The sequence below is a fragment of the Octopus sinensis genome, linkage group LG14 (assembly GCF_006345805.1).
Source record: "Octopus sinensis linkage group LG14, ASM634580v1, whole genome shotgun sequence".
Classification (NCBI taxonomy): domain Eukaryota; kingdom Metazoa; phylum Mollusca; class Cephalopoda; order Octopoda; family Octopodidae; genus Octopus; species Octopus sinensis.
Genome location: NC_043010.1, coordinates 31,919,061 through 31,944,019, shown reverse-complemented (window position 1 = coordinate 31,944,019; position 24,959 = coordinate 31,919,061). Strand labels below are relative to the sequence as shown.

General features: G+C 35.3%; 1 protein-coding gene across 1 annotated transcript in view; it reads right to left on the bottom strand.

Annotated features, from left to right (window-relative positions):
* Nucleotides 1–23,972, bottom strand: part of LOC115219083 (VPS10 domain-containing receptor SorCS3-like) — a 722,157-nt gene extending 698,185 nt beyond the window's left edge. Inside the window, exon 1 of the mRNA XM_029789149.2 lies at nt 23,898–23,972. The gene's annotated coding sequence lies outside the window, so the exon portion shown is untranslated. The remainder of the gene's footprint in view (nt 1–23,897) is intronic.
* Between the last annotated feature and the right edge of the window lie 987 nt (nt 23,973–24,959).

Sequence of the window (24,959 nt, the reverse complement as noted above, 5' to 3'; positions counted from 1 at the left end):
CATTATTGGGTTTGACAATCTATTATTGATTCAGCACTTAATGTCTGTGAACACATTCATCCACCATTTATTTCTCTATACTTGGTCAATCTTGTTTGTAGTTGAAGGATCATTCATTTTGCTAGTTGGTGTGTATTTTCATCTATTTCAATCAATCTCTGTCACTCTGAAATTAGTGTTCAATAATAAATGCTGCCCAATATAAACACACAACACAATAGCATACTCAATGTCCATTAAGAGCCCCATACACAATGCTGTGTTAAGTGGTCATTAGTTACAAAATCGATCACTGGTTACATGATGTCTCTACTGTAAGTTTCCCAACAACTTTTCTGATAAAATTTCTCCATCTACCATAAATCAATGGTGAAACAATGTTAAATGTTTCCATCAATTTTTTATTCCAGCAAACTTTTCAAGTTTGCCGAGCTTGTTCTTTTACTTTGTTAGAATGGTAATGGTAGGCTTGAACTCTTCATGGTACAGTGATTGTTGCCATAGTTTATGGTTTCCAGATAGTTCTATTATATTTTTAGGTGTTGCTTCAACCAATCAACCACCCTGACTGTCTCACTATTTGTCTGCCAACCCACCCACATACATACATGCTGTTTTCTAGAGATCCCAAATCAGTCAATCACTGCTTCAACAAAAATAACCCAGTGTCATCAAAAAACATCCCATAAACAGAATAAGTGAAAAGTTACTACAGATTAATTTGAGAAAGGAACGATAAATTCAACACAAACCCTGAATTGATAGATGAATTACAACAAGGATACAGCAAGAAAAGACAGTTGTGATCAACACACATGCACACACACAAGCATGCACGCATATGAAAGAGTGGTCAAATGAAAGAAAGTGGCACTCAACACATTCAGAAAGAGTTACATATATCATTTATTTAATAACAATCTGACCCAGCTCTATGCGATTTAAAGTTTTGTAGGTTCCTCAAACAAAACTTGTCAGGCAGGTTCACAGGAACTGGTTTCCATAGATTCATTTGATGAGTTGCACTGAGATGAATCAGACTTATTAAATAAATTATATGTATATATATATATATATATATATATATATATATATATATATATATTGGGTTGTCCGGAAAGTTCGTGCCAATGTTTAAAGGAAAGAAAAAGGTCAATAAATACATGCCATTACATTTTTAATCAACCAAATATGAACTATTTTGTTGCACAATGCGCATCTTTCCATTAATTTGAAAATACCCTCTTTGAGGTGGTTTCATGGCAAAGAATTCATCAAGGTATCTTTTTACGTCATCCAAGGAACTGAAATTTTGACCATTAAGACTATTCTGCAGAGACCTGAATAAGTGGAAATCCAAAGGAACAATATCTGGTGAATATGGAGGGTGGGGTAACACATCCCAGCCGAGCTGCAGCAATTTTTGTCTGGTTCCCAAAGAAACGTGCGGTCTTGCATTATCATGTTGGAAAACAACACCCTTTCTGTTGGCCAATTCTGGACGTTTCTCTTGAATTGCTACTTTTAACTTGCTCAGTTGTGTGCAGTATTTCTCAGAATTAATTGTCTGGTTACTTGGGAGAAGTTCATAGTACAGAATTCCTTTCTAATCCCACCAGACACAAAGCAAGAAAACCCACTTTTGGGGTGGCTAAGGGTAGCTGATTGCTTTCTCTGAACATTTCGGTAAAAAAACATTGCTTGAAAAAAGGCACGTTTTCATTCCGTTTATAAGGCAAATGACAGATGTAAATGCAATCCAAAAGCTTCTTCTCACACAACTTATGTGGTACCCAAACATGGTAGCAATTTGTGCACCCAAGCTTTACCAGGTGCTCATGAACGATGGATTTTGATAGGTTGAAGCTTTCTGCCAATTCTTGGGTTGTGCAATGTGAGTTATTCTCAATTAATGACTTAAACGTTAAACCCTCCTTCTTTCCTGAGCGTCCAATAATACTATATTTGTTCCACGTCCTCGCATTGTTGTGTTTTTTTGTGCTTTCTTGTTTGGATTAACTTTATATATAGTGGTTTTGTCTCTAATAATATTTTATAATATTTTACTATAAAATTGGATTTAATCCTAAATCTGATTTTTTTTCCCTGTAAATTTGGATTTATTCCCTAATATTTATTATCTATATATATATATATATATATATATATATATATATATATCTATATATATATATATATATATATATTATATATATATATATATATATATATATATATATATATATGTATGTATATATATATATATATATATATATATATATATATATATATAAGTAATACTAAGCAATAAGGGTTTAGCAACGAATTGCCTTACCACATACCGAATTTAGAAATAGCAGTCAAAGGGTTATAGCTATTTCTTCTACTATATATATATATATATATATGTATGTATATATATATATATATATATATATATATATATATATATATATATATGTATGTATGTATGTGTGTGTGTGTGTATGTGTTTGTGTGTCTGTCTTTGTCCCCCTCCCCAACATCACTTGACAACTGATGCTGGTGTGTTTATGTCCTCGTAACTTAGCAGTTCTGCAAAAAGAGAACCGATAGAATAAGTACTAGGCTTACAAAGAATAAGTCCTGGGGTTGATTTGCTCAACCAAAAGCGATGCTCCAGCATGGCCACAGTCAAATGTCTGAAACAAGTAAAAGAGTAAAAGAGTAGTGTAAAGAGTATCATGGGTGCCCACAGAATCCACCCACTCACAAGGCTATGATCAACCCAGAGTGAAAGTAGAAGACATTTTCCCAAGATACCACACAATGAGATTGAACCCCAAACCATATGGTTGGGAAGCAAACTTCTGTTGTTTTACAGCTTTCCATGTAAAGAGTACAGGTAATTGTATATTTAGTCTCTATTGAGCCACAAAGTTAGAAACAATGAGAGCTACTGAAATACAGGGTCTCTCACTGGCTGAATTTGTACATTATTGTTGTTGTTAAGTGCCATGCCAGCCCCAATCCAAGTGACCTGTGATAAAAAACATTCCAGCCATGACCATCCCAAACTATTTCAATCAGACAGTATATATAAGATCATATTATCCAATATGCCTCCACCCCACCTCATCCTTTTCTAATATAGTGGAGTGTGACTGTGCAAGACATTTAGTTGCTACATCTAGCAGATCAAGCAATCATATACAAATTCCCTTAATAACTCAGCTAACAGGTACAGGTGGGTTCAATACTAGTGAACAGTATGTTGGGCAACTGTGTTTCCTCATAGCCTTGACCAACTCAATATCAGAGTGAAAGTCCATCAAATAGATTGTACTTATAATTCAATCAGTTAGACTTGTCATACATTGGATCATACTGATTCTACCTAATAATTACATTGTCTGTGGAATATTCAGCCATTAACACTATAACTCATTCAATAGGTAGGTGTTGATCGATTTATAAATGTTGGTTTTGATATAATATTGGCTTTATGTTTTTTGTTGTTTTTCTTTTCACCTGTCGCCATAGTTACTAATCTGTATCAAGCTGAAATATTTGTGTGACAAAGGTTTTTTTATAACTCAACAGTTCTTTATCTTTCATTGTTATATATATAAACCGAAGGAACTTTCTTCATCTTTTGAAAACTGCTATATATATTATGATTTATCTCAAAACATCTCTGGAAGATTTCTGTAGAATTTATAGCCCTAAAATAATTGATCAGGACTTTTGTCTTTTGTTAACTTGCAATTTCATGTACAAGGTACAGTTTTATGTGGCAGTGTTCAACATAGTGTTAATACTTATGCCAATACTCTCGATATAGCAGTACTCCACATATATATAGTAGTACTCTGCATCTTAAATAGCAGTTCTCCAATTATCTTATGTATTAGCATTTCACATCTCTCAAAAATGGACTTATACAGCAGTACCTTACATATCTAAAAATAAGTTTATGTAGCAGTTCTCCTGGTTATATTTAGTGATTTGATTTTCTCACTGATTCAATGTATGATAATATGGATTTACTGCCTTGATACAATATCTCAATACTATCAGTGAAGTAAGATTTGAAACTGAACTTTGGCTCTAAGGGAATTTATTGCTGTCCAACAACACATGACACATTTTGGTAATATGGATCTCTAGCATTGGTATCAAGGCCACAGATTTCAGAAAGAGGATAGTCAATTAAATTGACCCCAGTACTTATCTGGTACTTTATTTTACGTACTCCAGATGGATGAAAGCCAAAATTGACCTTGGCAAGATTTGAAATTAGAATATAAAGAGTTGTAACTAAATTCTACAAGTCTCGTTACTGCTTCAGATTGTCTAGAAAGGAGAAACATTCATTATAGACAGGAAACATAACTGTGTGGTTTTATGAACAGTTCATTGATTTTTTATTTCTGTTTACCTTTTGGCAACAGAGGGTTTCTCTCTCACCATCTAAATGGTAATCTGTTTCTGTATAAAGCATGATAATTGCATGCACACACACACACACACACACACACACACACACACACACACACACACACACACACACACACACACACACACACACACACATACACACACACAAAGGATCTCGGGCAGGCTTTCTGAGAAAAAGGATTTCATGTGTAACAGACACAAATGGGTATTTAGCAGTAAGTAGACTCAAGAAAACAGTCTTTCAATTGCTCACAGGTGAATGTTGCAAAAAACATTGTAAACAGATTAAGACTCGGGTTGATAAAAAAGTTCAAGTAACAGAAATATATCTCTCTTTGAGGTTATGAAGAAATGAAGGAAGCATGTTCTGCTGGATATCTAGAGTTGAAGTGCATAAATAAAAAAATGCAAATACGCTGAGGGCAAGAATGTTATGAAAGACAACAGCAGCTAGATGAATAATGGTCAAATGATTCAAGAGAATGCTTAGGAAGACATGGGAAATACAAAAGACTAATCTCAGAATACTGAACTTCACTAAAGAGATAATGATGGGCTACAAGAAGTGAGAAACTGATAGAACAGACCCATCCAACCATGCTAGTAAGGAAGAACAGATGTAAAGTGATGATGTATATATTGGCTGTGTGGTAAGTAGCTTGCTAATCAACCACAGGGTTCCAGGTTCAGTCCCACTGCATGGCATCTTGGGCAAGTGCCTTCTGCTATAGCCCCAGGCCAACCAATGCATTGTGAGTGGATTTGGTAGACGGAAACTGAAAGAAGCCTGTCGTATATATGTGTGTGTGTATGTGTTTGTGTGTCTGTGTTTGTCCCCCTAGCATTGCTTGACAACCGATGCTGGTGTGTTTACGTCCCCGTCGCTTAGTGGTTCGGCAAAAGAGACCGATAGAATAAGTACTGGGCTTACAGAGAATAAGTCCCGGGGTCGATTTGCTCGACTAAAGGCAGTGCTCCAGCATGGTCACAGTCAAATGACTGAAACAAGTAAAAAAGAGAAAGAGATATATATATATATAGTGTTGTGTCTGGGGAGAGTCATTCTCTTTTAGTGCCTTATTATTTAACATACTCACCAGTTAAGTTTCCACTTATTTTTTCTAAAATTTTCATTGCATATTGCAACCTTTTCAACAGTCATTGTTAATTATCATTAAGGGCTACTGGCAATGACCATCGCCAATACTAAAAGTAGATGTCAAATACCTACAATCCACTCTAAAATGTGTTCTCTATATTCATAAAACCACACAGTTATGTTTCCTGTCTATAATGAATGTTTCTCCATTCTAGCATTTCGAAGATCGGTTTGGCATTTTTCATTTACTGCCGACTGAAACTGCGCTTGCACGGTGAATTTTGAAAAATCATAACATATAATGATGAGGCACGTGTTATTTGTCTCTAAATTATATGTTAATGTTATGGCACAGTTACTGATGTGGATTCACCTAGCAAATTATCTTATTTGCTAAAGAAATTTGAAACCTAGGTATAACCATAAAAAAATAACACAGTAAAAGTTTCTATTTTTCATTCTCTTCAAAAATTGCTCTTAAATGTGGTTTTGGTCGTTTTGACTGCTTCTTCTAGTATGTAAAAATTACCTGTTAAAGGTAGTTTTCTCTTGTGTTTTGTAGAGGAGAAGATTGAAAAGGCAATATAGGACAATACAGAGTAGGATTACAGAAAAAAAACTTGTATACAAGAGAAATAACAAAGAGCCAGATCCATTCAACACATGACTATTCAAGAAAACTCCACAATGCTCAGGTACAAAATGAATGCATGCAGAATAGTTTCATTGTCATGTGCACAGGATGGCTTAGTTGCTGGCAGTTCTATGTCTGTACAATTTATCTCAAATTGGCAATTCATCTCAGTAGCACTGCCAGGCCTTTTTTTTTTTTTTTTACCTTTACTAGTTTCAGCTCGAGAGCTGCAGCCATGCAATAATATTCATTAAGTTTCTGGATATTATTTATAGGCCTCAACCTGAAAGTATTCTGGAACAGACTAGCTAGCAAATTTTCATTGACATCCAGATTTCCACCAATAATGTTATCACTTTTGCCCACCACTAATCCTCTATAAAACATCAATATTTAACTTCTACCTACTGCATTGCCTGATTGGCTGTGAGGGCTTGATAATGCCAAGTATTCTATCTTGATCTAAGAATGCTTCTCTGATTAAAAATGATAATAGTGGTTTCTAATTTAGGTATAAGGCCTGCAAATTTGAAGAGAAGAGTTTAATTTGATTGCATCAACCACAGTAACTTCATTGGTACTTTATTTTATCTATCCTGTAAGGATAAAAGGCAAATCAGTTGGATTTGAACAGAGAAAGCAAAGAGTCAGAAGAAATACCACAAGATATTTTGTCCAACACTTGCAATTCTGTCAATCAACAACCAACACCACCAACAACAATAATATACCCCACACTATTAATAATTCACCTAAATCCTATTTTACACAGATGCCCCACAAATATTACAACACAACCAACACACACAGCTACTCAACCAATTCACCATGTAGCACTATAACACATGACATCAATTACACATATTTCCAAATCACAAACACCGCGCAACAAAATAACAACTTACACTACACATAATTTCTACATGGCTAACTTATGGAATACTGAAACAACACCAAAAACAGTAAAACAACACCAAAAACAGTAAAACAAAACCTGATATAGAATATATACATGCCTATATTTCACCAAAAGAAAATGCTGCACACACCTTACAGACATATAAGTGCACCTGATTGTGCAGTAGAAACTTGAAGGAAAATATTGAAAACATGATGATGATAATTATAATAATAATATTAATATTAAATATTTTATTGAACAACCATTAATATTACATGACTCAAAGCTATAAAAACTAACTAAAATAAACAACAAAACACAAGTGGCCAGTCAATAAATCATCAAAAATGCAGACATGTTTCATTAAATACATTTTAAAATAGTTTGTAGCAATCAAAATTGCTTTAGTACTTCTCTCTATCTCTCTCTTCTCTTTCATACACACACAATCACATACTCACAGACACAACACATACATACATAAACTCACATATGCATAAAGATATGTTTACAAATATGTAGACATTCACACACAAAAACACACATACATTATACTCCCCCACATTCATTCATGCATGCACACACTCACGCACACCTTTTCCAGTATTTCACAAATTCAGTATCCGTATATATATATGTACACACACAAACACACCCTATTGATAAAGATGTAACATCAAGAATTATTAAATTGAGAACTTTAAAAAATAAATGTATTTGGGTTTATATGTTTATATTAATAAATATTTTAATACTCTTAAATTTACATTAAAAAGAAATGATGAGAAATACATTTGAAAACTCAAATAAACATAGCAATAAGAAAGATTGGTACAAGAGTATCACTATAATAATATAATATATGAAGTATAAAATCTGATAAGCCAGTGGAATGTTTCTGTTTTGTTGTAACTTAGTGAGAGATGGAACAATAGCAGTTCCCAGGGGCAGCCAGTCTTGAATATTGAATTTCTCTGTTACGGCCTAAAGAACAATGATAAAAAGGAGGGGACTGAGAAAAGAGCCTTGATAGACACCTACTCCTACACCAAATTCATCACTGTACTCATGGTTAACTCTCAAAAAGAAGTAGATACATAGATACATATATAAGGACACAGAAAATGTGTCAAAGCCGACAGGAGACGTCGATGTTTCCTAGGGCTAAATGGTGGTGGTGTAATTCCCTTACAGGACTGTCACATTGAGTTGACAGTATACGACCACCATATATATATTGTTAAATCAAAAGAGGGAGAGAAGAGGGACACAAAGGAAGTGAAAGAGAAAGAGAGAAACTGAGAGAGACAGTAGATACATAAATCCAAAGAAAAGTTCATACATCTATTATATAAAATCGTTCTGTCTGTCTGTCTGTGTGTCTTCTAAGATCTCGGGCATCCTCCATCCGATTGCGCTCAAATTTGATATGTATATACTGACGGTATTAGGGCGTGTATAAGTCTTGAAAAAATTACAAAAATCGATTCCAGGTGAGAATGCGATTGATAAAGTCGTGGGAACGTGCATTTGTACGCGCAAGTACATCAGCTGTTGCCACTAGCTTTTCCATGCCCTTGAACATCCCGTAAAGTAAGCTTAAAATTAGTTACTTAGTTCCCTAGGTTGTTGCTTTTCATCAAAAATCGCCCCAAGTTGATTTCCTACATGTTTTAGCGGTTGTCCCAGGTACGTTCTCATAAATTCATCACGCTTTTCCATCTAGATTTACCTCCAGCTAACCCATTTGCATGCATTGATTTTGACCTGCTTTTCTTCCGTCAACCTGTGCATAACTGCACCTTCCATTTGTTGTTGTTTTTGTAATGCTTAAAGGCACGTTTCTTTCCTGCCAAGCTTACTGTTTAAACCATGTTTGTATTCTCCCAGTCAACAACCTTATCATTACTGGTACTTTAAACTCTTCGATTGCATATTTGTGTGAATAAAATCGTTTTTCTTTGGAATAGAAAAAAGTGTATCTTTATTTCTTCTTTTGCTGGTGTCTCAAATTTAGGTTAAATCAGTGTTTCTCAAAAGGGAGGCCTATGGGACGGTCGGACAAGTTGTTTTGAGAAAATTTGGTTTAAATGTTTGACAACTCAACACCATCCATTGGACGGGAGGCGTTTTGCTTGTAGATACATAAACACAGCAAATATTGGATGTCAGTTTCACTTTTCATTAGCATACGAAGATAAAATTAACTCGCAAGTGGCTGAGTACTCCACAGACATGCATAACATTAACGTAGTCCTCAGGGAGATTCAGCCTCACACAGAATATGACAAGGCTGACTCCTTTGAATTACAGCTACAACTCGAGACATAACATATATATGAGAGAGAGGAGTGAGTGGTGACTCAAAGGAACGTGGTGTTTGTTTTGTGTTTTCAACCACAGCAAATATTGGATACTGTATCCTAAACAAAATATGTCTAATACATTCGTATATATTTTTCAATCGAAACGCTGAATCAGTTTGAAAATTTATTGTTTTAAAAGCAAGAGAAAACTGAGAGAGAAATACACAACTAAATTCCAGTCAAGTTCTTTATTAACCATGAGGTTGAGGAAAAGAGGGGACGATACGAGGGCAGACAAAACAAACATTGGGGTCAGGGTATCGAATGAGACGAAAGGTATGAATAAACAAACAATTAGAATAGATACAATTAAATGAGAATGAGTGATTTACAAAAAATGAAGCGGAGGAAGCGGTCGACCCCACAAACCCCATTCTCACACGGAAGACTTTGCTTTCTTCTTTTTATATTCTCGTTTAAACAGGTTCTTTCGCTCGCAACATACTTGCTATAGACTTCCATCTTTTACGAAACACACTTTGCGACAGGCATTTCTTCTCCAGCTTTATTTTCCGTTTCATGTGGAAAACGGAAAAGTCGATTAGATCGAGACTGGAGACGAACATACCTAAATTCCAGTCAGTGACAAAGCAACAGGTAGGGAGAGAGACAGAGAGAGGTGAAGACTTCGTTATGGACTATCTGACAATTACTGTCTGTCTGACTCTCTCTGAGTATGTGTGTGCGTGTATGTGTATGTCTGTATGTATATGATTGTGCATGTTGCCGTTTCGCATTCCTTTCTGCAACAGACCTTAAACTGCTATTAATAGCAACCACATAGTACACACACACACACACACATTTGTTTTAACCCATTTCAACTGCAACTATACACACAAAAAAAAAACGTGGTGTTTTGCTCCAAAATTTAAATTTCAAATTTGTTTTCATTATAAAATTACACCTCAGCTAAAGGCTTCGGAATACAACGTTGTCTTTTCCTTTCTATATTTTTTAAGTTAGAATATCTGGCTCATTTGTTAATGTGTCATCATTACACATCCACATTACACCTTTAAGATCATGGAACCAGTTAGGGGCCCGCTGGATCTCTCTATGCATACCAGCAAACCACAAAATCTCACCAGTCAGCATCACCACTACCTTCAAGCCTGTCATATATATATATATATATATATATATATATATATATATATATATATATATATATATATATATATATATATATATATATATAATATTAGGGAGTATAACTCCAAACTTAAAGGGAAAAATTCAATTTAGTATTAAATCAAGTTTCACAGTATAAATATATAAAATATGAATTAGAGATAAAAACCACTATTACGCAACTCAAACAGTGATAGACATAAACCAATACATAAATAACAAATAATATATATATATATATGTATATATAATTTTTTTTTTATAACTTGATCTCAAAGAGTATAAAACGAATGATAAATATACAATATATTAAGTAAAAACGTACGGAGTGTTTTTACTTTATATTATATATTTATCATTCATTTTATACTTTTTGAGATCTAGTTATAAAAAAAAAATTATATATATATTATTTGTTATTTATGTATTGGTTTATGTCTATCACTGTTTGAGTTGCATAATAGTTGTTTTATCTCTAATTCATATTTTAAATATGTATATATTGTATGTATGTGTTTGTGTCTGTGTTTGTCCCACCACCACCATTGCTTGACAATCGATGTTGGTGCGTTTGCGTCCCTGTAATTTAGCTGTTCAGAAGAAGAGACTGATAGAAAAAGCACCAGGTTTACAGGGAATAAGTTCAGGAGTCAATTTCTTCGACTAAGGGGTGGTGCCAGCATGGCCACCGTCAAATGACTGAAACAAGTAGAAGAATAATAGTATACCAGAAAAACGTTCTGTGCCACTAAACCAAGAAGGTTCTTTGAATATGTACAATGTATTTTAAGGTTAAATAGTTATTCCATTTACATTTGTGTAACTGAGATAGTTTAGTTGGATTATATAGTCATTGGTGTTACATTATTTTCTATATTCTGTAACTGTCACAATATACTTTTCTAGGCCTGAAATTTTTGTGGGGGGAAGGTGCCAGTTGATTAGATCGAGCCCAGTACACAACTGGTCCTTAATTTATCAACACCGAAAGGACGAAAGACAAATTTGAACTCACGACGTAAAGACAGACAGACATAATATACAAACATTTCTCATGAAACCAGTACACTGTTTACAGATGCTTACATTTTTTATGTTTTCCGTGAATTTGTCCTGGATCTAACAAGTTATTATTATCATTATTATTAATATTATAGCCACCATACTGTAACGTCCGTAAGTTGAAATGGTGTTTGTAATCTTTTCGGCCTTCAAAGGCAATATTTTCATTTTATTGTTAACATTGTATTTCTGAAATTGACTGGACTGCACAGATAGTATTTTTGTGTAGAAACACCCCCTGTTTCGCAAGGGGTGTGCATCAGTATTTTTTGAATTGTAACACCTTTCAGAAGAAAATGATATTTTGTTGTTTTCTTTATTCAGTTAAAGATGGTTGTTAAAGAAGCCATCATAATGTTCAATAATGGAATGCATTCTTCATCAAAGAATGAGAACAAAGATGTAGAATGGCCTACACTTAATGATGTCCCCAAGGTGAATAATGTTTCATCTCTAAGCAATGCCAAAACTTTTAGTATCGACAACAGCAACAACAATAGGAAAGAAAGGAAACATAAAATACGAATATCACCTCCACAGCAGCCCCTGCTTCAATGATTTCTTTTGCAATTGCAGGGAGAAATTTGGAAAATTTCTGCATAGATGAAGAAGATTTAAAAATCGCAAGGAAAATTATAAAATGGGAGAAGGGTTGCTCTAAACCGTTCACCTGACATGATAGAGAATAGAGAATATCTTAAAACGCACAGTCACATACCATTGCATTGGCATTAAGTCATGCCAGATGGAAAAAGGTCCTGAGAGCGAAATATAAAAATGCTTTGGGCACATGTGGGAACAAAAGACCCACATCAGCCAAGGGAAGAAGTTTGGAACTATTGATGTAAAGATTTGGGACAGAAGAAGCCAAGTGTCATTCCATGAGCACTTTGAGGAATGAAAACTTCTTAATCCCCAGCTATCACAGCCAACACTATGCCACAGTTGGGGCATTGAATGTGCTGCCAGAAATATCCATCACCTGATTAGTGGTGGCCATCCTGGCAGGTTTAGAAGAAGACAAAATGACAATATTGGAAGTCAAAAAAATACCTAAGCAAAACTGGTCAGGTATAGGTATGGAACTGACCTTACAATGTAAACAGGACCATATCGACCAGCTGCCTGATCTAATCAATCTCCTTGACTGAGATATTCCTATCATATCTATTAGATAGTAGGAATTTTGGTGATGATTGTCGATAATAATATCAGGTCTATTATCTATCTGTCAAGTGTAACACTATTACTCTCTGTGACTGGTTTCTGGTGAGGTTCAGTTTTTAGGGAATGTCATAATGACACAAATGTTCCAATATAGGTACAGCCCTATTCAGTCTATGGTCTCAATAGTATTATCACATAGCCTACAGTTTTGATCAGCACAATTGTGGAGAACATTTGCTTGGTAGTTTCTTGAGAAGGGATTGATCCTGAGCTGTCATTATAAAACCTTCAGCTTCTGCCTGTAGACCTGAACTACACAACCACTGATGTGTTCATTCTTTATCTATATCTACTTCTGTTGTTCATTTGAGATATTGACCATTGAATGGTTTCTCTTGTCATTTGTTTATAAGCTTTCTCAGGTTTTTTTTTTAACATTTTGTGTGTTGTGCTTTGCTGCTTCTATTGGCAGTTTTGGTATAACCATTTACATCTAAGTTTAGTTCTCTTTTATACTTCTGTGCCTCATTTTTGTTCCTTTCATGTTGATTTACAACCTGTATAATCCAGCAGTTGTTATTCTGGATGTATAAATTAAGTCCAGTTGTGGTAGGCAGTGAAGGGGCATGGCTCAGTGGTGAGCATGCAAGGCTCACAATCATGAAGTAGTGAGTTCGATTCCCAGACCGGGCAGTGTGTCGTGTTCTTGAGCAAGACACTTTATTTCATGTTGCTCCAGCTCACTCAGCTGTAGAAATGAGTTGCAACATCACAGGTGCAAAGCTGTATCAGCCTTTGCCTTTCCCTTGAATAACATCAGTTATATGGAGAGAGGACGTTGGCATGCATGAATGTTCATGCATGTATGTATGTATGTAGGAGTGTCTGAGTGTTAAGATGTTTGCTTGGACAAGTATTGTCTACTATATCTTTGGGCTGACCAAAGCCTTATGAGTGGATTTGGTAGATGGAAACTGAAAGAAGCCCATTGCATACACATACTCACTCACACACACATATTTTTATATATCTGTGTGTGTGTGCATGTCTTTGTCTGTCTTTGTCACCCATCACTGCTTGACAACCAGTGTTGGTGTGTTTATGTTCCCATAATTTAGTGATTCAGCAAAAGAGAGTGATAGGATAATTGCCAAGCTGAAAAAATAATAAAAGAAAAGTACTAGGACTGATTTATTCAATTAAAATTCTTCAGGATTGCGCCCCAGTATGACCACAGTCTAACAAGTGAAACAAATAAAAGAGTAACGAATATATATACACACACACAGCTTATACATTAATATACACACAATAACTGAGGTGGGTGCATATGTGTGCGTGTGTATCTCTCTTTTCTCTCTCTCTCTCTCTTTGTATGTATATATATATATATATATTATATATATATACACATACACACATACATATCCTAAGACTTGTAAATTAGATAAAAAATATTTTACATAGTGCAAATTGGATATAGAACTCAATACATAGGATAGAGTGGATGATATATTTTTATATTAAAAATTGATTTTCTACTCTGAGTTTCACTCTTAGCTACTCATGACTGATAAGTAGAAAGTAGGGTTTGTCACATTTATAATGTTAGGTAGATATAAATATATCTATGTAAGTCGGATGTTAAATGTTACAGGAGATCTTAATTTCAAATCGCATGTGTTTTTGTGGTGGTAGAAACACTCTTACTATCTTATGATTGTGTTGAGACATATAAGAACTTGATGTATTTGAGGGCATAAAAGATGCATGAGCATATTAAAAACACCAAATTTCAGCAGTATACATTGAGGAAAAATGGGTTTTAGAGCTTCACATATATCAGGTCATCCCATATGTAATGTCTGGATTTTAGATAAAGGAAACAAGTAATCAAATACTCTTTTACTTGTTTCAGTCATTTGACTGTGGCCATGCTGGAGCACCGCCTTTATAGTCAAGAAAATCAACCCCAGGACTTATTCTTTGTAAGCCTAGTACTTATTCTATTGGTCTCTTTTGCCGAACCACTAAGTTACAGGGACCTAAACACACCAGCATCGGTTGTCAAGCAATGTTAGGGGACAAACACTGACACACAAACATACACACACACACACACATATATATATATACACGGCGGGCTTCTTTCAGTTTCCGTCTACCAAATTCACTCACAAGGCTTTGATTGGCCCAAGGCTATAGTAGAAGACACTTGCCCAAGGTGCCATGCAGTGGGACTGAACCTGGAACCATGTGGTTGGTAAGCAAGCTTCTTACCACACAGCCATTCCTACACCTAAAATCTTACATTTTAATGAAACTTAATCATCAATATATTTTCCAGGATTATCTATAACATCTTTCCATCTACTTCTAAGCTTTTTAATCCCATTAGTGAAAAACTTGTTTGGTTTCAAAGTTATTTCAGGAGTTTATCCATCCAAATGATTCTGTAAATTACAGAACGAATGGTAATCTGAAAGAGTAATGTCTGGGGAATAAAGTGGATGAGCAATTTTCTCCCAGTGAAGTTCCTCAATCTTCTGCAATGTGATCTTTGCAGTGTGGTGTCTTGCTTTGTCCTGATAAAACACCACTTCCTTTCAATACATTAAAGCAGGCCATTTTTTTCGAGAAAGCAGTGTTCAAATGCTCTAATTGCTGACAGTAGATTTGAGCATTGGTTGTTGCATTAGTTTGCAATCCCACCAAACAGAGAGATGAACCGTCTTTGCATGGAGTTCTTTTTTGTTGTGGTTGGGCCTTTTCTTCTTCACCAAGCCAATGTCTACGATGCTTAACATTTTGATAAAACACCCATTTTTCATCATCAGTCACCAGTCTGTCCAAAAAGGGGGAAATGAATTCACAAGAATGAAGAGAAGAGTAGATGTCCATTCAGGACTTGCAGCTGGCTTCTGACAAATCATGAGGCACCCATTTTCCAAGTTTTGGGGACCTTTCCTAGTTGTTGAAGATGGTAGTGAACAGTTGTATAGCTTGAACAAAGCTTGCTTACCAGTTCTTCAACTGAAACTGCACAATCTTTTTCAAGTTCTTCCAAAAGGAGCTTGTCATCAAACTCAGTTGGACATCCTGTTCAGACCTCATTTTCAAGGCTGAAATCTCCACTTCTGAATTTTACAAACCATCTTTTGCAAGTTCTTTCACTCAGGCACTCTTCTTCATAAGCTGAGTGAATATTTCAAGTTGCTTCAGCTGTAGAGTTCCCTTTTTTAAACCTGCAAAGCATTATGTGCTTCAAATACTTAGACACAGCCATGTTTGAAGAGCTATGATTAGTAAAACTTCAATTAGATTATCCTGCAAAATGAAATTCAATTAGTTTAAATATGTCCAAATACATATAAATATTATTGATGCTGTCAGACATTCTAAAATACTGTTAAAGCGTGGGATGACCTGATAGAAGCCAGGATGATTTTGAGATATTTTTTTCAAGAAAAATTGCATCTTATATGCCATCATATATGAGAATTCCTACTTTACAGTCATGAAGAGCCAAGGACAAAATTCAGAGTAGACTGTCAACTTTAGGTATAATAATTATATACATATATAAAAATTTATATTATTTACATTATTTGCATTTGACAGATATTTGTCCTCATCTTGTTTGTTGTTTACATGTTTCAACTGATATACCCTCCAGCCTTCATCAGGTGTCTTGGGGAAATTTCGAACCTGGGTTCTCATTCCTAAGGTATTTTTCGATGTTGTTGTTGTTGTTGCTGTTGTTATTATTCAGGTCACTGCCTGGAATCGAACTCAGAATCTTGGAGTTAGTAGCATTTGGTGTAGTGGTTAAGAGTGCGGGCTACTAACTCCAAGATTCCAAGTTCGATTCCAGGCAGTGACCTGAATAATAATAATAATAATAATAATAATAATAATAACAACAACAACATCGAAAAATACCTTAGGAATGAGAACCCAGGTTCGAAATTTCGCCAAGACACCTGATGAAGGCTGGAGGGTATATCAACCGAAATGTTGCGTTAACAACAAACAAGATGAAAACAAATATCCATCAAATGTAAAAAATGTACATAATTCTTCATCTCTTAAATATAGAACTATAATATATAAAAATTGTGTGTTAGACATGCACATGTATATAAGTGTGTGTGGGGGGGAGAAAGACATACAGAGAATGCAAGGGAGCTATAGTTAAAAGATGGAGAGAAAGTAAACATCAAATACAGGATTACCTATGTTACAGACATACATGTATACATAAGAGACACATACAGATATACATAGATTTATACATAAGACAAATATACATACAAACATCATACACAAATATTCTTTCATTCTTTCACTCGTTTCAATCATTTGATTGTGGCCATGTAAAACATATACAATCCCTGGAGAAGGACATCATGTTCGGAATGGTCAGTGGCAAGAGAGGAAGAGGCCGACCAAGAACCCGCTGGCTTGACACCATCAAGAGTGATACCGGAATGGACATAGCCAATCTGAAAGAAGCAGCCCAGGATAGAACTGACTGGAGGACACTGATCCAACGAGTGACCGAGAGTCGACTTCGACAGAGCGGATAGAGAGAGAAAACATATACACAAAGTGTGAATATGACACAAGAGGAAATCTGTAACTTGAACATTAGGACAAGGAAGATACTAACAAGCACTGGTAATTTCCACATCAACAGTAACACTGGCATGATCTATGTAAAAGTGAAGTGATCGAGATAGATGCATAAGTGCTGGATCACCTTACTTAGACAACACTGACTAAACAGTGAAGAAGACAGAAGTGCATCATATATATATATATATATATATATATATATATATATATTCAACAGAGAAAGAGTAAAGATACCATGAGATTAGGTGAAGAACACCTGAACAGGTATTGAGTCAACAGCTGTTCCATGTGAACTAGGAGGGGAATGAATTGACATACTTCACCAGAGACTTGCAAAAAAGAAATACTCATCATACAGGTGCAGGCATGGCTGTGTGGTAAGAAACTTACTTCCCAACCACATGGTTCCAGGTTCAGTCCCACTGTGAAGCACCTTGGGCACGTATCTCCTACTATTGCCTTGAGCCAACCAAAGCCTTGTGAATGGATTTGTTAGACAGAAACTGAAAGAAGCTTGTTGGATATATATATATATATATATATATATATATATATATATACAAAATGAGAAAATGGAGAAACATACCTAAATCAATCATCAACCATCAGATAATACCCAATCAATACTTTATTAAACCATTACACAACAGCAATGACATTATACATAATATATTACAAATATAACTAGACATAGAAATAGAAATAGAAAATACAATTACATTGTAGCTGACAGCTGTTTCGGCCGTGAAGACAGGTATGTCCCATTTAACCTATTAGCCATATAAAGCAGGTATAAATGAGACATTAACAAGAATGTCTCACGGCCTCTTCAGAGAATTTAATGTAAGTATGAAAAAAATTTACATATAAATATAAAAATGTGTGCATAGACACTCATAATTCTACACATATATATATACACAATAATACAATATAAACAATATATATCAATATACATTAACAAACACAATAATGTTCCATATTGAACTCATAGTTCTATAACCAACATCAAGGAAATACATGTACACTCACATTTAAATTTAAAGCAGGCATATATATTTAACAGTTCAGTCTATTAAAATGTATAACCACACAAAAAGTCAATAAAATTAATATTAATATTAATAATAATAATAATAATAACAACCATGATTGTACCATGTAAAGCAAGCGGACATCCACATATATACTCAATAAGTCGAATTCAATATATATATATCATCATCATCATCATCATCATTGTTTAGCATCCGCCTTCCATGTTGACATGGGTGGAATATATATATATATATATATAATATATATATATAATATATATATATATATATATTATATATATATATATACACATATATGTAGACATAATATAAATAATATATATATATATGATTATATACATACATGTATGTACATGCTTACATATAAATGTATATATATATGCATATATGGGTACAGGACATCATAAAACGTAAACAACATGAAATACAAAATACGAAAATATGACTATGAAGTTTTTTTGTGAACAACGAAAGAAAAAAATGGAAAACAAGACAAGTAACATAAAGAACAACAACCCTTCATCAGTTGTCAGCTGTTTATCTACTTTGCATTTTGAGCAATTACAACATTGTATATCAATGTGTGTGTGTGTCTTTCTATCTGTATTTGTCCCCCACCACCACTTGACAACCGGTGTTGGTGTGTTTACATCCCCATAACTTAGTGGTTTGGCAAAAAAGACCAATAGAATAAATACTAAGCTTAAAAAAGAGGTACTGAGGTTGATTCATTCAACTAAAAAATTCAAGGTGGTGTCCCAACATGGCAGTAGTCTAAACTGAAACAAGTAGAAGATAAAAGATACAAAGATACAGCAAAGAGTTATGCAGGAGGTCATATCTCACAGGCCAGAGAAAACCAACAACAATGGAAAGAGTTGTAGCCTCTCCTGAACCTATGAGAAGTACATCACATCTGAACTAAAAGGTTACACATTTGCTGACCAAGAATAGGAGATTACTACAAAATACCTGATTAACAAGTGAAATAAGGATATCTCTGGATCTTCCATGTTGTGACAGAAATTGATGCTGACTGCATAATACAAGCCTGGAAGATATTAGCCATACCATCAGCAGCTGTCCAAAAATGTCTGAAAGATATTACTTTCTCATGAGACATGACATTGTAGCTAAGACAGTCTATAATGCTACACACAGGAAGGATTATCCAATAAGTAATACCAAAGGCATACAAGAACCAGAAATTATCCATGACTACTAAAAAATGAAGAATACTGATGAAAACATTCTAATATAAACAGCAAGATTATGTAAGCACAAGCCAGATATTGTTGTGTAGGAGAGGGAGCAAAAGACACCAGCAGCCTAGTGATATGAATTTCTCATTAAAAACTGGAGAAAAAGCGAACATCTATGAAAAACTAACAAGAAACGCACAGCACTTATATCCAGACTACAGATTTTCATTGGTACCTATTATCACAGTTGCACTGGACTATGCAAGAATACATCTCCATAGAAACCTAGAAATGCTCAAGTTCTCCAACATAATAACAGAGCAGACTGCTTCTCATTCTCCAGACACAATCAATTAGAGGAACAGGGAAAAATTTGTAAAACATTTCAGGGATGCTCCATTTGATGTTCCTAAGTGAAAATATACATAAAATCACATACACATATGATATACACATACATAAATAGGCCATGAAGTACAAATTTATCTGCATACATGAACACATCTGCTTAACACATATACACACATACATCAACAAATTCAAATAACCAAAAATCCCAAGAGCTGTCTTGACTTAAACAAAACAACCTTGTCACTTTGTTAGAGACCAGCTTGAATTCTGCAAAGGGAAAACAATTTAACTATATCCCAAAGAAAGAAACGCACACACACACACAAATGTATATATACAAGAGTACATACACATAAACATTCATATTTGAATATAAGCATAAACATCCATATACATACATATTTATACAAAAGTACAGGGTTTGATGGGTAAATTGTTGCCATTTTATATCTTTAATTTCGTGCATGTGCATTGTTTGTTTTTGATTTTGTCAACTACACAAGTATAGTAGGGTCAGTTGGGCACCATCTGTGAGAAAAACAGCACCATGATGCAATTCACTCTGCCAGAAATTTGGAAATGACATGCTGTACTGCTTGGCATTCCCACCAGAATCTCCAATACGAACATTTCAAAGTGTTTGGGTGTCAATCTGATGACAGTGCAATCTGAGACATGTACTGAGAGTGATAAAAATCAAACATCCAGCCAACATCATGGTGTTTGGAATGATCACTAGTGATGGTGACATTTTGCATCCATTTATTTTTATGGCCTCAGACTCAACACAGGGGCCTACATCAAGTGCCTGGAGGAGGTAGTGCAGCCCTGGGTCAAGGGGATGGCTGCTGGAAGATCCTATGTCTGGCAACACAACTCTGCACCAAGCAAGAGAACCCAGTCATGGCTGTCAGACAATTTCTGTGACATCACCTCTAACATCTGGCCACCTAACTCCTCAGACTGCAATCCCCTTGATTATTATGTGTGGGGCACAGTTGAGCAAGAGACCAACAAAACTCCTTGTAACACCAAATATGAACTGAAGGCAAGAATTATGGCAGCATTCACCAACTTAAACAAGGAGACTATCCAGAAGAGTTGCAGAAGATTCCAAAGTTGTGTGGAGGCCATGGTCAAAGCCAATGGTGATTTTATTTAATAAATATACTCTCTAGTATTTCAGAATATTTTGGTAAATCTATCTGTTAAAATGAGATGTCAGTGTTATTTTCATTTTTGCATAATTTAGATGACAATACATTCACCGCATCCTGTATACACATACATCCACTCACAGGTGCATACATACATCTATACATATTCATGCTTTCACACATCTATATACATATACAAACATACACATATGCATATACACATATGCGTATACACACATGCATATTCCCACTCATATATACACACATATGCTCACACATATATTGATGCACATCTGTGCATGCACACACTTATATACCCACATACAGAGAATCAGAAACTATGGAAGAGTATAATAAAGAAGCAGGACAACAGATCAGAGTGGACAGTAATAAACAGGGATGAACAGTGGCAGATAGGGGCTAAATAAGTGTGGGGACAGAGCAATAGCGGGTAGAGTCAGAGAAAGATAAAGGAAGATAAGGATTTAGAAGATACAAAAGGTGGGAGAACGATTAAATAACAAGTGAAAGAAGAAAATGAAAGAGCAAGGGAGAGAGAGGAGGAAGGGAAAGGAAGAGTGAAACGGGGGTGGGGAGAAATTGTATAAGAGAGAAAGGGGATTAGTAGAGTAAAAAAGCAGTAAAAAGTTTTCTATTAATGACTTTTTCTTGCATAAGCACAAGGCCAGAAATTTGGTGGGACACATTTTAGTTGATTGCTCTGACCCCTGTATTTGACCAGTACTTTACCAACCTGGGGAAGAGGAAAAACAAAGTTTATCCAGGTGGAATTTGAATTCAGAACACAAAGAGATGGAATAAATACGGCAAAGTGTTTTGTTTGACACTTTACCAGTTCTCTTAATTATTTACCAAATGTTTGTAAATAATAAAAAAAATAATAAAATATAATAATTCAAAAAAGATAAAACAGAATCTAATTGAGCTAAACTAATTAAGAAACTAATTTATTTTCCCGATCAACATCATTTCTGTTCATTTCACAACAGCAACGCTTGCACAATTGTTTAGAGGTAAAGTATTCGATACATACTGGTCATGAATTCATACCTGATGTTAACGAGTGTTACATCGTGTATGTAGACAGAACACTTTTTTCAGCACAAGTCAGGATAGGTACTGGAGTATCTAGAAATGTTTACTAAAGATTACTGTTCTAACCTGGAGCAGACTGAACTCTCATCCAGTTAACACCATAAATCTGAACCACAACACTGTTCCTTAAAAAATAAATAGGGCTTTGTTGAGGTGGGCATATATAGATTTTACACCACTACCATATCAATCATCTGTCCTGCTAGAAAAGCAGTTATATTTCACTTAAAAAACAAAGACCCATTGGATATTGTAGTTCTAGACACACAATATCTAAAAAAAAAAAAAACTGTGACAGTCAAGCACCACCATCATTAGCACCTGGCAGATATATTCCTTAGTCACAAGGCATTCCAAACAACATCCACAGGGGGACAATTTCCAAAGGAAACAAATATAAATGCATGAAATAACCACATGAAATTACTGGTATCTATACAAGCCAATTAGGATGCCTCTATGAGATTCCACAACTTGCTACAAATAGTAAAATATTCCTTCAACTCACAACTGATCATTCAAAGGAAGAATATGTTGGATAACATCTCAGATATTCAAAAAATGCAGACGGGATAGTCATGGTTAGAATTCCTTTGATTATAGATCTACTTGTTCAAGGATAACTTGAAGTTAAAAAAGATCTAGTGTCCTGTATATATTTTATCGACCCAGGACATGTAAATATGGAAGTGAAATACAGCAATATTAGAACTTAAAACATGAGGACAACAAAACTAAACCTTATGTTCCCACAGTTTCTGCACAACTTTTTCCACAGACAAACATAAAACCAATCAATTTCATGAGTCCCAGACGGCCAGCCAAGGTGAGGACCACAGCCTTTCCACCTTAGATAAATCATAAAATAAATTTTAAAAACTACTAATAATGATATTTTACTTGGTTGCCTAGTCTAAGAAAGTAAATTTATTAAATTTACATGAGAGGGGAAAATAGAAGTAGTAACGATCATGGCTTCCTTCTAAGTGAATCTGTGGGATAACTGAAGGAAGTTTCTGGTAAGTGGAGTTGTTAGTGATCCAGTTTTCATTTTTTTTTTTTCATTCTACTATCTATCAAAAGAAATGATGCATCAACTGACATAATGATGCCTACTTGCTCAGCATGAAGACCAAAACTTCATACATGGATTCTATAAACAGTAGCATTTTGTAAAATTTTAAGACCAGTTCTTTTGTTGATATGTGTGTGTTCATGTATACAACAAACAAACACACACACACACACACACACACATATATATATATATATATATATATATATATATGATAGAAAATGAATGTATAGACACAAACTTACACACACCTCTATATGTTCGTGCACGTGGCAGTGTGTATATGTTATTGGAATGTGTGTGGAACACACACACACACACAGCGATATATATGTTTGCACACGGAGAGGGAGAGAGAGAGAAGAAAGAAAGAAAGGAAAAAGAAACAGTATTAACACACACACATACACACACACTCACACAAACTCGCAGATATGGGAGTTACATAAAAATAAGGACGTTGATATTGAAGTTAAAAACAGTTAAATATAACTTACATTGCTTTTGTTGCCGGACCAGTGAACGATAGCTTCATTATGATTCCAATCAGGGAGATGACATAACTTGTCAACAGACTCTGACCTTCCCTTTTACTTTCTGTCTTTGATGATGATGATGATGACGATAATGATGATGATGATAATGATGGTGACGATGATGAGGATGATGATGATGTCGATGTTGATGATGATGACGACGACGATGATGGAGGGGGAGGAACAGGGCTGACGCTATCATCACCTGTACTTTTGCCCTTTCCTAAATATACACTTTCCTCCCAAGGGCCTCTGCCAGCATCCCTCTCTTCGTTCTCGATGGGTTTGTTGTTGTTGTTGTTGTTATTGTTGGCGCTGCTGTTTTCGTTGTTGCCGTTATGGTGGTGATGGTGGTGATGACGGTCGTCGTCCGAAGATGTAGCTGTGGGTCGAACACCTGTTGTGTCGTTGTCATCGTTATTACTGTTGTGATGGTAATTATTTTGATTATGGTTGTTGTTGTTGTTGTTGCTTTTGTTATGGTTGTGTTGTTGATGATGGTGATGATGTTGTTTGCGATGATTGCGGTTTTCACGTTGTTGTTGTTGTTGTTGTTGTTGTTGCTGTTGCCGTCGTTTGTTGTCGTTGTTATTATTATTATTGCTGTGGTCGCTACTGCCATCAGCAGCAGCATCATCACCATCATTGTTGTCATCATCACCTGCAGCAACAGCAGCACCATCGTCGTCGTCGTCATTACCTTCATCATCATCATCGTCGTTGTCATCGTGTCCTGAAAACCACGTTCGGCTGTGTGCGGCGGCTGCGGCGGCGGCGGCAGCGGCGGCAACGTCAACATCGGCGGCCGCAGCAGCATCAGACGATGAAAATTCCCTTCGGAAACGAGCTGCTAGCTGTCCGAATTGCTTGTGCAACGATCCCAAAGTGGCATCAAGTACTACTAAGTTGTTTTCCCGAGAAGAACTAGTGAAAATTTTACCGCTAACCAACACTGTCACCAAGTAAAATGGCACGACAAGCGCCAGAGCGCATCTCGCGTTACCTTGATAACACGCCATGTTG